The following is a 12591-nucleotide window of genomic DNA, read 5'->3' as shown; positions in this document are numbered from 1 at the left end:
TTAAGCAATATCTATAGAAATTTAAATGACATTCACTATTCCATATCTAGGAAGTTAATTCTACACAGATACTTGCACATATGCACAAAGAAATAGGTACAAGTATTTTATTACAGCATTGTTTATAATAGACAAAGACTGTATGTAATTTAAATGTTCACCTTTAGCACATCCACATCTGAAATGCTGAATTACCAAAACCTAATATATTGTGAGATCCTACATGTACCCCAGAAAAGGACACACACTTTATCTAGCTGTCTGTCTGTCTATCTACCTACTATCTATCTTTGATTTATAAGCCAGACAAGTTTTGGAAGAACATAGAAAAATTGTGATTTCTCTGGAAACTGTAACCGGAAATCTGGGGCATAAAAAAAGACTTTCATTTTTATCATTCACACTTTTTTTTCTTACTGTTTCCATTCTTTATTTAAAGGTACTACCTCTATAATTTAAAAAAGTAGTTATAAATACCTTAAATAAATGAATATGTCTTGATCCCCCACCCCCCGCCCCCATATTCCCATTGTTCCTGCCTTTGGGCCATTTCCCCAGACTTGGCACACAGCAGGCACTCTCCGCTGCCCTTGCTCTCCTTCCTCTATGAGTGGGTGCCTTTGCATCATCACGGGATTAGTGTGTATCACTCTGCCAAACACACCAGGATCTCCTGGCCTCACCGGCCTCCCAGGTTGTGAGTGACTTGCTCCATCTCAGTTGCCACCACGGGAGATCTCTTCCATGCAGTCATGGCCTGGAACAAGACGCCTCACCCCAGGGCATGGGATCTGGTGTCTAGAAGAGCTCCCCAAAGGGGTCGATGGAAAAGAGGGGACAGGAGAAAGCCAGGCAGCTAGCTTCCCCTATCGCCTCTTCCCTCCAAAGCATGGATTCTCCACACAACATGTCCAGAGAATTTTTGCTCGGCTGAGCAGGTGCATCTGATAAATGCTCAGCTCTGCTTCCTTGTGGCTTGTTGTGAAGCAGTGGCCGTCAGAGTGACAGTGACACAGCACCACGCAATGCTTCCCATCCTTCCCTGCCTTCCTTCCCTTTGCCCTCATTCTCTCTGCCCTGGGACTGTACCTCCCAAATGTGCATCAGCATTTAATCCCTGCCCCAGGCTCCACTTCTAGGAACCCCGGGTTTACACAACCACTCTAACAATTACTTGTCTCTAGGCCTCTTTTTGCTTTCTTTTTTTTAATGGAGGTACTGGGGATTGAACCCAGGAACTCATGCATGCTAAGCGCATGCGCTACCACTGAGCTGTACCCTCGCCCACTCTAGGCCTCTTTGCATCTTCCAAACTTAGAGTACCCGGGAGCATCTCAATCTTTGTTGGACTGAAGTTCAGCTTGTCTGAGACCTCTTGAATACTGCGGTAGGAAGAATTATCAGATGGCCTCTGAGAGTCCCACCTCTTGAAGACTCTCCGCCCTTGTGGGTGAGAAAGTGGGACGTGGGACTTGTGAATATGATGGCACATCCTTCCTGTGATTATGTTACACTGTATGGGATGAGGTTTCCACATGTTACTCAGGAAGGTCCTTAATCCGTTGGTCGTGAGTTAACCGAAAGGGAGATATCCTGCATGGGCCTGCCTTAATCAGGTGAGCCCTTAAAAGGGACTCAGCTTTTCTTAAAATCAGAGTGATTTCTTCTGTTGGCCTTGAAGGAACAAACTCTGATGCTGTGGAAGGGCCATGGGGCAGGGAACAGCGGGCAGCCTCTGGGAGCTGAGGGAGGCCCCCAGCTGACAACCAACGAGAGAGCAGAGGCCTCTGTTTTAAAACCACAAGAAACTGAGTCTGGCCAACAATGTAAGAGAGCTTGGGAGTGAGTATTTCCCTCGCTGAGCTTCCAGATAAGAATGCCTTGATTTCAGCCACATGAGACCCCAAGCAGAGGCTCTACAGACACAGTGAGGCAATACATCTGAGCTGTTTAAGCCACGACGTCTGTGGTCGTTTGCTAGGCAGCAATAGAAAACTAATACAGAGACCCAGAAGTGTGGGCTCACTTCAGACTGAAAGGAGGAGGCAGCTAACTGCACGGAAAGCCAGAGGACAGAGACACTGCACCAGGGGAAAGTGGATCTAGGAAAGGGAGACGGAGAGAGATGAGACCCAGGTGTGCCAACGAGATTTGCTCCTGAAGCCAGAAATAGCCAGACTCCGTAGCCGCTCTGGATGCTTATAATTGACGCATTTTCTGCTGTCGCATATGGAATAAAAGCCAATGGTGATGATGGTTGTAATGACAGTTTGCACAGCCCTTGATAGTTAACAAAACTGGTATGATTGTTTGCATGTTTGATTCTCCAAGAACCCTGGAGAGAATATCTTCATCTCCACCTTACAAGTGAAGAAAACCAGCACAGATAGTTGTAGCCTCTCCTTAGTCACACAGTTATTAAATGGCTGTCCGGGACCCAAGGCTCGTGGCTCCCTCCAAGGAGGGACAGAGAAGAGAGGGATGAAAAGGGGGCAGCTGTGCTCCTTGGGTCAAGGCCACGAGTACAAGTGTCAAAGGCAGACCTAGGCATACTTACTGATGGTGATTCTGGCACCTGGGGAAAATGCGTCCCAGAATATCCTCACCCTCCAAATGCTCTTCTCTAACCAGGAACAGTTCAACCGTGCAGCTCTTCGCATTCTCTCAGTGGAAGATCAGACTGGCCATCATCCCTCCCCTCTAGCCATCCCGCACTCCCGGCTCCACACCTCCTCCCACCAACCTTTCCTCTTTTTCCTCCTCTTCCCGTGTTGAAACGCACCTCTTCTTATCCCCAGTCTCCGCCCACTAAGAATACCACCGCCATACGGAGGTGTGAATGAATAATGATGGCTGTACATTCCTGTCTCCACGCCAAGAGAAAGTGTACACTTTAAGACGGTTTTCCCAAGGCCCTAATCCAAAAAAAGGATTCTAATTATGTGGATCTGGGGCCTTGAAATATAGGTGAGCTGCCTACCCTGCAAGCAAGCCCAGCTCCTTACGAGGAGGCTCTGGGTGCGGGATTTGCCTTTTTCTCTCCCAAATGATTATCTGATCAGCCACAAAGGTAAATATTTGTCGTTATTCCTGGGGAAAAGTAGGTGGAGGTTGCCTTATTGTCAGCCTAGAGTTACATCAGAAGCGAGAAAACTCTTGCAAAAGCTTAAGGTGCTATGATTTGCATGGGGTCTTGAGCAAAACACTTGCGGTTGATATGTCTGGCGTTCACCGATACCAGACACTCCCCCACTTCCGGACAACATTCCTCAGCCCCCTTGCAGGTCTGTGAGCCCTGAGACTGCGTCTGGCTGAGGGAATATGAGCAGACAACGTGTGTCATTGTCAGACGTGCTTATCCAGTCTCCCCCTCTCTCTGCCAGGAGGACCAAGGAGGCTGCATGTTCCAGATGATGAAGCTAAGAGAGAGCAGAGCCAGCATCAGCCTGGAACTTTGAGGACCACATGGAGGACAGTTGCCTTGAAGATTCCTCAGGTCCCCTTTACTTCATGTGGGGTGAGAATTAAACCTTTGTTGTGTTCAGGTGCTGAGACTGGGGGCTGCTTGTTATTAAAGCGTAACTAGCTTATTCTAACTAATGCGTCACTTAACTTCACTGAGCCTGTCTTCTCTTTCATAATGTGGAGAAAACCTGCCAGCCTTCATCCCAGGGTAGCCACAGGTGAAGCCTTCATCCCAGGAACAGGTGAAGCCACAGACACCAGCTTTGCAAACATGAATCCCTGTCAGATTAGATCAGAGAATGGGTGGCTCACCAGAATGGGGGTCTTGTCGACAGTACTATCCCTACATGTCAACAAGGATGGCCCTCGTGCAAGAGGCCCTCCCACATGAGGCAGGGAGAGCTGGGAGGTGGACATTCTCATGAAATGAGGTGATGCTTGAGAGCAGCAAAAGCCCAAACAGCTGAGAAAACAGCAATGCACGTTCCTTTTAGTGCTCAGCCCAGAGCTGTCCACTGCAATCTGCATAATTGGGTTCTCAGTCCTGGCTCCAGTGGGAGGTGATGGTCCAGAACAACAAGACAAAACCCTCAGCTCCCTCTAGTTCCTCAATAGTCAGATAGAGCAGAGATGCCAAGTACCCCAATTCTTACACTAACAGACCCCATCTTTCCCCCAGGGCTCCACTGGACACAAGGTGCAACCAAAGGCTATTTCCCAGCACCTCACAGAGTTGTGTGTGGCCACGTGGTCTTGTGTGTTCCAGAGGAAGATGTGCAGGAGTGATGAGTGCATCTTCTGCATCCCTTGCTCTAAAGAAAAGACTTCACGCTCAGCTTCTCTTTCCAGTTCCCACGTGCTGGAAAGCGAATGTGCCAGCCACACAGATCCAAGCATGCAGCTGGGCACGATGCACAAGGAGAGTCAAGCCACAAGATGGAAGGAACCCAGGTCTGAATGACTTTGTCAATCACAGCAGCCCCACCAGCCTGAGCCAGCTAGCCTGTTATGTGAGAGTAAAACACACTTTCATCTTATTTAAGCCACTCTGCTGGGACTCTCTGCTATAGCAACTTCACCTTTATCCTAACTGATAGGCTGGATAAAAAGAGGCTGCAGCAAATGTTTTAGTTTATTTCACACATGATTTCTAAGACCCCGTAGGACCAAAAGCAATCTTTCTTGTTTGTGAGACTAGCTAAAGACCTCTGCTTTCCCTAAGAAGGAAAGCCAGGCCCTTCTCCGAGGCGGGTAGGCTGTGGGCCCTGAAGGGTCTAGAGATCTGTTGCCCCCACCATCTAACACTCCTTACTTTCCCCAGTAACCCCAGGAAATTGTCCAGGTTGGCCGCCACGTTCTCAACAAAGTGGACAAAGTCTATGATGGGACCATCACAGGAGTAGTCTTAGACCAGAGGAGCTACCGTGGAAGGGGATGACAGGTCCCCCTGGTCTTCCTTCCCAGGCCATGACAGAACAGAGTTAAGAGGCTGAGGGAGGCTGCATGCAATGTGTAATTCCCTTATAAATTGCAGTAAAATGGAAAACGCTGTCTTCTTACGAAAACAAATATTTCAGGTACAGATACAGACATGTGCCCTTTGCCGTGAACTTCTCTTCATGCACACCCTACCCTGTTCTGCTTCCTTAATGGCCTCCATCTCATCTCTTCAGGCCCTTAGTCTTTCAAGACTGAGAACAAATGCCACCTCTTTCCCTTGAAAAACCTGCATGTTGTCCACACCAGATCAATCACCCCCTTGTCCAATCTGCTAAAGCACATATTTCTGTGCTTCCTTGGGGACACTTGGAACCTTGTACCTTGTAAATGGGTTGGTGAAGATGCATAATGAAGGCTCGCGGAGTGGCTGGAGAGCGGGCCTTTTAATGAGAACGTCTAACATCTTTCTCCTGCATGCTGCGAGGGGACTCATATACGTGATCTCACTTGATTCCTATGTCAACCCTCGATTCAGGTACTATTCTTACCTCCACTTTAAGGATGAGGCTGATGCAGCTCCAAGAGGTTAAGTAACTCATGGTCCCCTAGCTAGCGCCTGGTGGAGAAGAGATGCCAACCTAGGAAGCTGCAGTGGAGACCTGACAGTTATGATCGCTGCACAACGCCGCCCTTGTTCATGAAAAGGACAAGCGGTGCCCACGAAGCCAGGCACAAGGGACGTGTCCATACCACAGAAGGTGGCCGCAGCCAGGAGCAGGCACCTCTGTGTTCAGAAGCCCCTTGGGCTCTGTAGTGCGGAGCCCACGCAGGGCCTCCCTTGCTGAGGCTCCTACTAACAGCAGGCTTGAACTTTGAGTTACTCCGCTGAGACAGCAAAACAAATCTGTCAATTAAGTCAAACATCTGGTCAAGGTAGCGAAAAAATCCGTCACCAGGGGTCTGGCCACAGACCCAGGGCTCCTTCCAGGCAGTAGATTCTTCCCCGGGCCCCAGATGAAGGAAGTGAGGCCTCTCTAATTCCCAGGCCCTAATTTGCACACTCCCCTTTGATTGGCTGGTGAGATTCACACCTACCGCAGCCCTAAGGACATCATGTGAGCCAAGGAGGGACAAATCCTGCCGGCTCTAAAAAGCGCTTCAGAATGAAGAACTGAATTCAGGGCGGATCCAAAAAGCACAGAGCCGGGTGGTAAATTCTCTACCGCTTGCTGTAGAAATGCAAATTGCCATAATAAATGCTGATTATCCCAATTACCTCTAATTGTCTGGCTTGTGTAGCAAGAGCATTACCATAGGAGAGGCCGATAAGGGTGTATTTAGCAGAATACCCTATCCTGGGAGTTCGGTTACAAATGAAGTAGGTGAGCTGGGCCAAGAAGCCCCCTCTGCGGTCCCTGGGAGGGATGTCACAGAAAGACACGGGGGCTACACAGTCTCTCAGCTGCTTGGGGACAGCACTGACGCAGTGACATCTTTATGCAATGGTCATTAAATGCTGTTTTAAAAATTGGCCGTGTGCTGAAGAGATAAGGGCAGAGAATATATGCTTGTTCTCCATGCCTCCTTCCTTCTGGCCAGCTGGGTCTGTGGAACAGCAAAGCGGGGGACGGGGAGGCTATTGGATGGAACACGACATTATTTTCCGTCATTGTAATGTAACGTTTGATTCGTCCGTTTATTTAATCAAGCAGCCAGGCGAGCACACGCCATATACCAAGCATCTGGAAATACAGAATTTTAGAACCAAAAGTGACGTTAGAAATTACGCTCACTGAGCATACAACAGCTGTACCAGGACTTCACGCCTTCTAGTGGCAAATAAGTCATTGAGTTTCTACCACGTGCCAAGCACTGTTCTAGGCTCTGAGAACACAGCAGTGGATAAATGAGACAAAACAAAAACACCAACAACAAATCGCTGCGTTCTAGTTTGGGAAGACAGAGAATAAATGAGATAAACAAATAAAATAAAGAGCATAACAGAAGGTGGTAAGTGCTGAGGAAAAATAAAGGGAAAGAGAGGGTGGAGGTAACTGATGGCTGGGCTTGAGGGTGAATTTGAATGTAATTAGAGTGACATGAAAGAAGATGACATAAAACCTTAAAATGTGGTAGCAACGATAGACTGCTCCTGTCTCTAAAGAACACATAGTTTTAGTCAATACCTGAATAAACTAGAGAAAATTTGATACAAGGCAGAAAAATGTGGTCACCAGTTATCGACAAGTGCATTAGCTAAGGTCTTGTTTGTAGTTAGGTAGACTCATTTTTTATCAGCTTAGGTAAGATCACGAGGCTTGCTGGGACCTCGTAATTCTGTTACAGTATTGATTAAGGCCGAGCAAATGCAAAATGCACTATTTGCACGCACCCTTGTGAAATTAAAACCTTTCCGTTTACTGATAGAGCAATAATTACCACAAGGAACTAAGGGCACCTCGACTAAACCAAGAAGTGATTTCATCTGTCAATGAAGAGAAAAACAGAGCCTAAGCAAGGAATCTTCACCTTGGCTTGGTCCAAGGACGGAAGCATTGCTGGGCTCAGACGGATGGAGGAGACCCGGGAGATGGCTGGCAGGAGTGTGTGGATTATGAAGGAAGTTCTCCAACCCTCTTACTCTCTTGCCCAATTCCAGGTACAATTGCTGGGCTTTGGCTGAAGATGTCTCCTCCAGAGATATGCGGACTCCATCCCAGGACACCCCACAGGTGCCCTCATTACTTGATTCACATCCTTCCTGCCCCAAAACCTCTGTGTCTGGAAGAAAACCTGCCAACACATTCCTCTCTTCTCTCTTCCATCCCAAGCTTTTTCACTGGCATCTAGGCATCTCTGCATCCGTATCTCTCACGTAGCCCTCATAAAGCAATTCTGACTTATTGGTGGGGCCAAAGGAATACAAGAATAGGGAGACTTCACAACTGACAGCTCGTGACAGTTTATAAAGTCTTTTGTGTCCGTTATTTCATCAAACCCTCACAAGAATCTCACGTGTCTGTTTATGGATGCAGGCACCAAGATTCAGAGGACACGCCCAAAGTAACAAAGGATGGAAGCCCGACTGGTCTGGCCACAATGCACACATCCACCATGACCTCATCATGGCCAGTCACCTCCAGTGTCCACTGTACCCTTCTTTGTGGCTGGGCATATGGCTTCCAGAAAGAAGACAACATTTCCCAGCCCTTCTCACAACTAGGTGTGGCCACGACTAAGTTCTGGCCAATGAGGCGTACGTGGCAGAAGTATCCTTACAGGAAGGTGTGATAAACTCTTTTTAGAATATAAGTTGGTCTTCATTCTAGTCCTGGCACAGAGCTCTTAAAAACCTTTCTAACGTCCTGTGATGAGCACCATAAAGGTGTCTTTTGCTATGTTAATGGTGACTTTTGGAAAACACCTAAGGATGGGGGCTTGTTGCTAGGGGAGACTACCACCTCATTAGAGGATTAGAACTCTCAGTCCCACCCTTCTGACCTCTTGGGAGGGGTGAGAAGCTGAATCAATCACCAGTAGCCAAAGATCAATCAATCATGCGTCTGCGATGAAGCCACCATAAAAAGCATTTGGACAACTTCCAGGTTGGTGAACACCTGGAAGTGCTGGGAGCGTGGCTCACCTGGACAGGGCAAGGCAGCTCTGCCCCTTCCTACACAGCTTGCCCTGGGCGTCTCTTCCAACTGGCTGTTCCTGAGTTATATCTTTTTATAACAAATGGGTGAGATTGTAAGTAAAATGGTTCCCTGAGTTCAGTGAGCTGCTCTAGCAATTTAATCAAACCCAAGGAGAGGGTCATGGAAACCTCTGATCTATAGCCAGCTGGTCAGAAGCACAGGAGACAAACTGGACTTGCAACTGGCTCCTGAAGTGGGGGACGATCTTGTGGGACTGGGCCCTTAACCTGTGGGATCTGACACTGTCTCCAGTTAGATGGTGTCAGAATTGAGTTGACCTGTAGGACACACAGCTGGTGTTGGAAATACTTGGTGGTACCGGGGGAAAAGCACACAGCAGAATTAGCGTCAGAATCGTAGAAGGTTTGGGCCTTTCCCTCTTCTCCTTCCTGCTGCCTGGAATGAGGAATGTGATGGCTGGAGTTGCTCTGGCCATCTTGGACCAAGAGGTGAGTTTGCTTCTAGAGCCAGCATAAGATGGAGGGAATAGAGTGATACTTGACCAAAAAGGACTGGGCTCTCCCAACACAGGATTTGACCCAGATCTTATACCTGACAGCTTCAGGAACTTCGGGGCAGTTAAGTTCCCAAGATGATCAAATCTATGGGAATTTGGAGACTCAAGAGATACTGCACCCCCTCCAGTTACCTGGGGTGAGGGGAAGCCTAGAAGTGGCTCAAAGGGAGAGGCAGGCTGGATGGGATGGAACAGAGGGGAGGGAGGGCAGGTGGAGCAGCAGTGGGCTCAAAAGTGGGCCCAAAGAAGGGTGGCAGTGACAGCCAACCTGCCCCCTGCTTCCCTCATAAAGATGCCCGTAGGAAATAGGAGGCTTCAACCCGGAGACGAAAAGGATGGGGAAGGACAGCAACTGGGAGAAAAGGGTGGTGGTGGTGAGGCGCGATGCTGTAAAGGCCCCGCCAGTGGGCGGAAAGAAGGAAGTGGTGCAGCAGTCAGACGTTAGCACCGTCTCTCTTTCCCACCAAGCACTTCTTTTGAGTGTGGGATAGAGGGATGTTCTCTGCAGAGGATCCAGGAGATATAATAAATGGGATGACCTTTGCAGGCCCATTCAGATCTGAAGTTTGGAGTTTTATGGCCTTAAGACAAGATGACCGGACCACCCCAGGGAGCAGGCAGCAGAGCCAAAGAGGGAAAAGTGGAAGAACCTATAAATGCACTAAGCAAAGGTCTTCCCAGCACAAATACTGCCTCCTCTGGGGGACGGCCCAGAGTGGGAGACAGAGCTTGGCCTTGGAGAGCTCCCGGTCTGAGTGAAGAGACTCAGCCCTGTCTTTAAGGAGACCCTGATATAGTGGGGGGGGGGCACCCATCTGAAAGATAACCATTGGCCACAAATCCACTCCTGGATGAGTGGCTGTCTTCACCAGGAGGTGATGTGGACAGAAAGGAGAGGACCCCACTCAAGAATCTGCCAGAATTGCTCCTTCTGGAGGGCAAGTCACAGTGTCTTGGGCTGGACACAGCATGAGGTTTACAGGTAGAACTCTGACCCACTTCTGCTTCTCTACCCCTACTCAGATCACCCCAGGCAAGCTTCTCCTCTCTCCACCTTAATTTTCTCATCTGCAAAATGAAGAGGACATGTGTTTTACTTATCTCAGTATTCGGAAATTTGAACGAGATGATGATGATGATGATGATGGTGTGTGTTGTCCAAAAATGAGGCTCTCTCCCCTTCCCATCTGCCCCACTCCTAGGTCCCGTATGTCCTTTCTTTGATATCATTTGGTGAGCCAAGGGGAAGGGCTTCCTCCAGATCCCATCTGCCCAGCTGCCTGTGTCCCGAGAGGCTGGACTCAGCCTGCAGACATTGTAGCAGGCTCTGAGCTGAAGCCAATGCCTAGATTATGCGACATGACATCCCCTCCTCCTGCAACCATGCCCCCTCGCAGTCTGGCCATGCTCAGGTCTCAGCAGCTCAGACCTAGAGACACAGTGTCTGGGGGACATGGTAAGTGACTCCTGGCAAAGTCCATATGATGCAACAGGGATTCTTCAGGCGAGTTATCTCCAGGCTGGGAGGTAAGAAAACAAGGATGTCTCAGAGAGGTCTGGCACTGATCAAGGACATTGTAAGTATGGAGGCAGGGGGCCATCTCTGCTCTCCGGAAGCACATAGGGAAAGTATGCCTTGTCTCTCTGCAGTGGCAAGGAGACAGCTCTGACTGCAGGAGCTTCTGATGGGAAAAAAGCCTCCCCAGCCCCATGGATGTCCCAGTTTGATGGGGGAGATACAGCCTGGGTCTTCAGGGACTTCCCAGTCAAAGGAGGAGAACCACCTCTGATTTCAGGAAGATCTATCAGGTGAAAAACACCTGAACCTTAGGATGCCCCAGTCTCATAGGGGAAACAGACCTAACTTATGGTATCGCCCATCCCGATGGAAGAGACCTAGTCCCTGCTGCAGGTGGCCCCAGTCTCATGGGGTGGACAGCCTCTGCTTCAGGAATCTCCAAACCCGATGCAGGACACTCAGCCCCTGACCTCAGATCCCCAAGCCCTGGCCTAGGGGAACTTCTAGTGAGAGGATCAGAACACGTTTACAGAGTCTGTCACAAGCCAGTGCAAGTGTCATAATGTGGAAAGGGATATACTGGGCTCATTAGGGAATGAATCCCCTGAATTGGAAGTGGGGTGGGGCTGCCTTGCAAACCCCTCTACCCATCCAACCCCAAGTCTTGCTCATGACTTTTCCTGCTGACCTAGAATGGGAGGTTTTGCATCTTTTCCCAAACCCCTCCTGTTCTTAATTCTATCAACATCTACTGAGCACCAGCTCTCAGCCAGGCAGTGGGGCTTCAGAGATGAACCTCTTTTAATCTGGCCTCTGCCTTCCAGAAATTCCCATCCCCTCTCCCACACTGCCCTTCCTCCCTGCCCCAACCACCCGGAGGCCCATAACGTTGTTTACATGTTCTAACCTCGCTGGCTGGAGGGCTTGCCTTGGCCATGTCCGTGACCTGTGTCCAGCACAGAGTTCAGCCCCAAAGCTAGTACTCAACAATTATTGGCTATATTTGACACACAGAACGAAGGTATCAATACACTGTTTTTTACACTCTTTTGTATACTTGAAATAGTCATAATTTAAGAAAAGAAGCATGATGCAAACAGCATGCAATAAAACCACATAGAAAGGCAAGTAAAGGGAAGTGGCCAGGATTCAGAGTGATGGGGGAGGATTCAGATTCGGGGGAGGTGAGGGTGTGGGATGGGGGACTGAGCGCAGATGTAGGTTATAGTCAAGCTGTTTGTTGGGTGGTGAGTTAGTGCATACTTCCCATTCTCAAGAAAACTAACTAAATATCCAAATAAAAGTGGGTCATATAAAACCAGTGAGGCATGAGACTCAACCAGGTCTGGGCACCTGAAGTCCAAAGAGGAAAGAACTACGAAGTGGAAACAATTCTAACAAAGTGCTGAGGAGCAGAGAGGGGCTCCATTTCCGGGCCGACCAGGCCGCAGGCCCGGGGTGCTGTGCAGAAGCTGTGGACGCTGCTAAGTGGTGTCGGGTGGCTCTGAGTGGCTGGTCTCCCAGAGCTGACAGCTCTTCGCTTGGGGAATAATTAATTCCAGAGACCGAAAACCCAGGGCTGCAAGTTGCCTCCATGAATCCACCTCCTCTCCCATCCATTCCCTTCCTTGCTTCGACCCCTGGGGTCCACCCCCTACCAGCTGCGTCTCTCAGGCTTCCCCTCCCTCTGGCTTTCTTGGGTTTGGTCACGGGTTGGGGGGCACCAACAGGAGACTGGAGAGTGAGGTCAGGGTATTTCTCGCACTGACCCTGCCAGCGCACCTGCTTCGTGGCCGTGCTGGCGGTGGCTGTGTCCCTTGGCTATAACTCTTATGGGACGGTCCCTCTCTCCGGCTGCAGCGCTCAGTGGTGCCTCTGCTCCCTCCCCTTGCTCTGTGGGCCCCAGGGGTGGTGACTGTTTCTCGCCTTGTAGTGCCCAGTGCACCAGCTCT

General features: G+C 49.4%; 1 protein-coding gene across 8 annotated transcripts in view; it reads right to left on the bottom strand.

Moving 5' to 3' along the window:
• LRFN2 (leucine rich repeat and fibronectin type III domain containing 2) overlaps positions 1–12591 on the bottom strand; it is a 190990-nt gene that overhangs the window by 82612 nt on the left and 95787 nt on the right. Inside the window, exon 1 of one of the 8 annotated variants that reach the window (XM_072945074.1) lies at positions 2558–2596. The exons of the other annotated variants lie outside the window; for them this stretch is intronic. The gene's annotated coding sequence lies outside the window, so the exon portion shown is untranslated. Of the gene's footprint in view, positions 1–2557; positions 2597–12591 lie in introns of those variants that run through there. 8 annotated transcript variants of the gene reach the window in all.

The sequence above is a fragment of the Vicugna pacos genome, chromosome 20 (assembly GCF_048564905.1).
Source record: "Vicugna pacos chromosome 20, VicPac4, whole genome shotgun sequence".
Lineage (NCBI taxonomy): Eukaryota > Metazoa > Chordata > Mammalia > Artiodactyla > Camelidae > Vicugna > Vicugna pacos.
The sequence above is the reverse complement of the archived record's forward strand: the minus strand, read 5'-3'. Positions and strand labels throughout refer to the sequence as shown.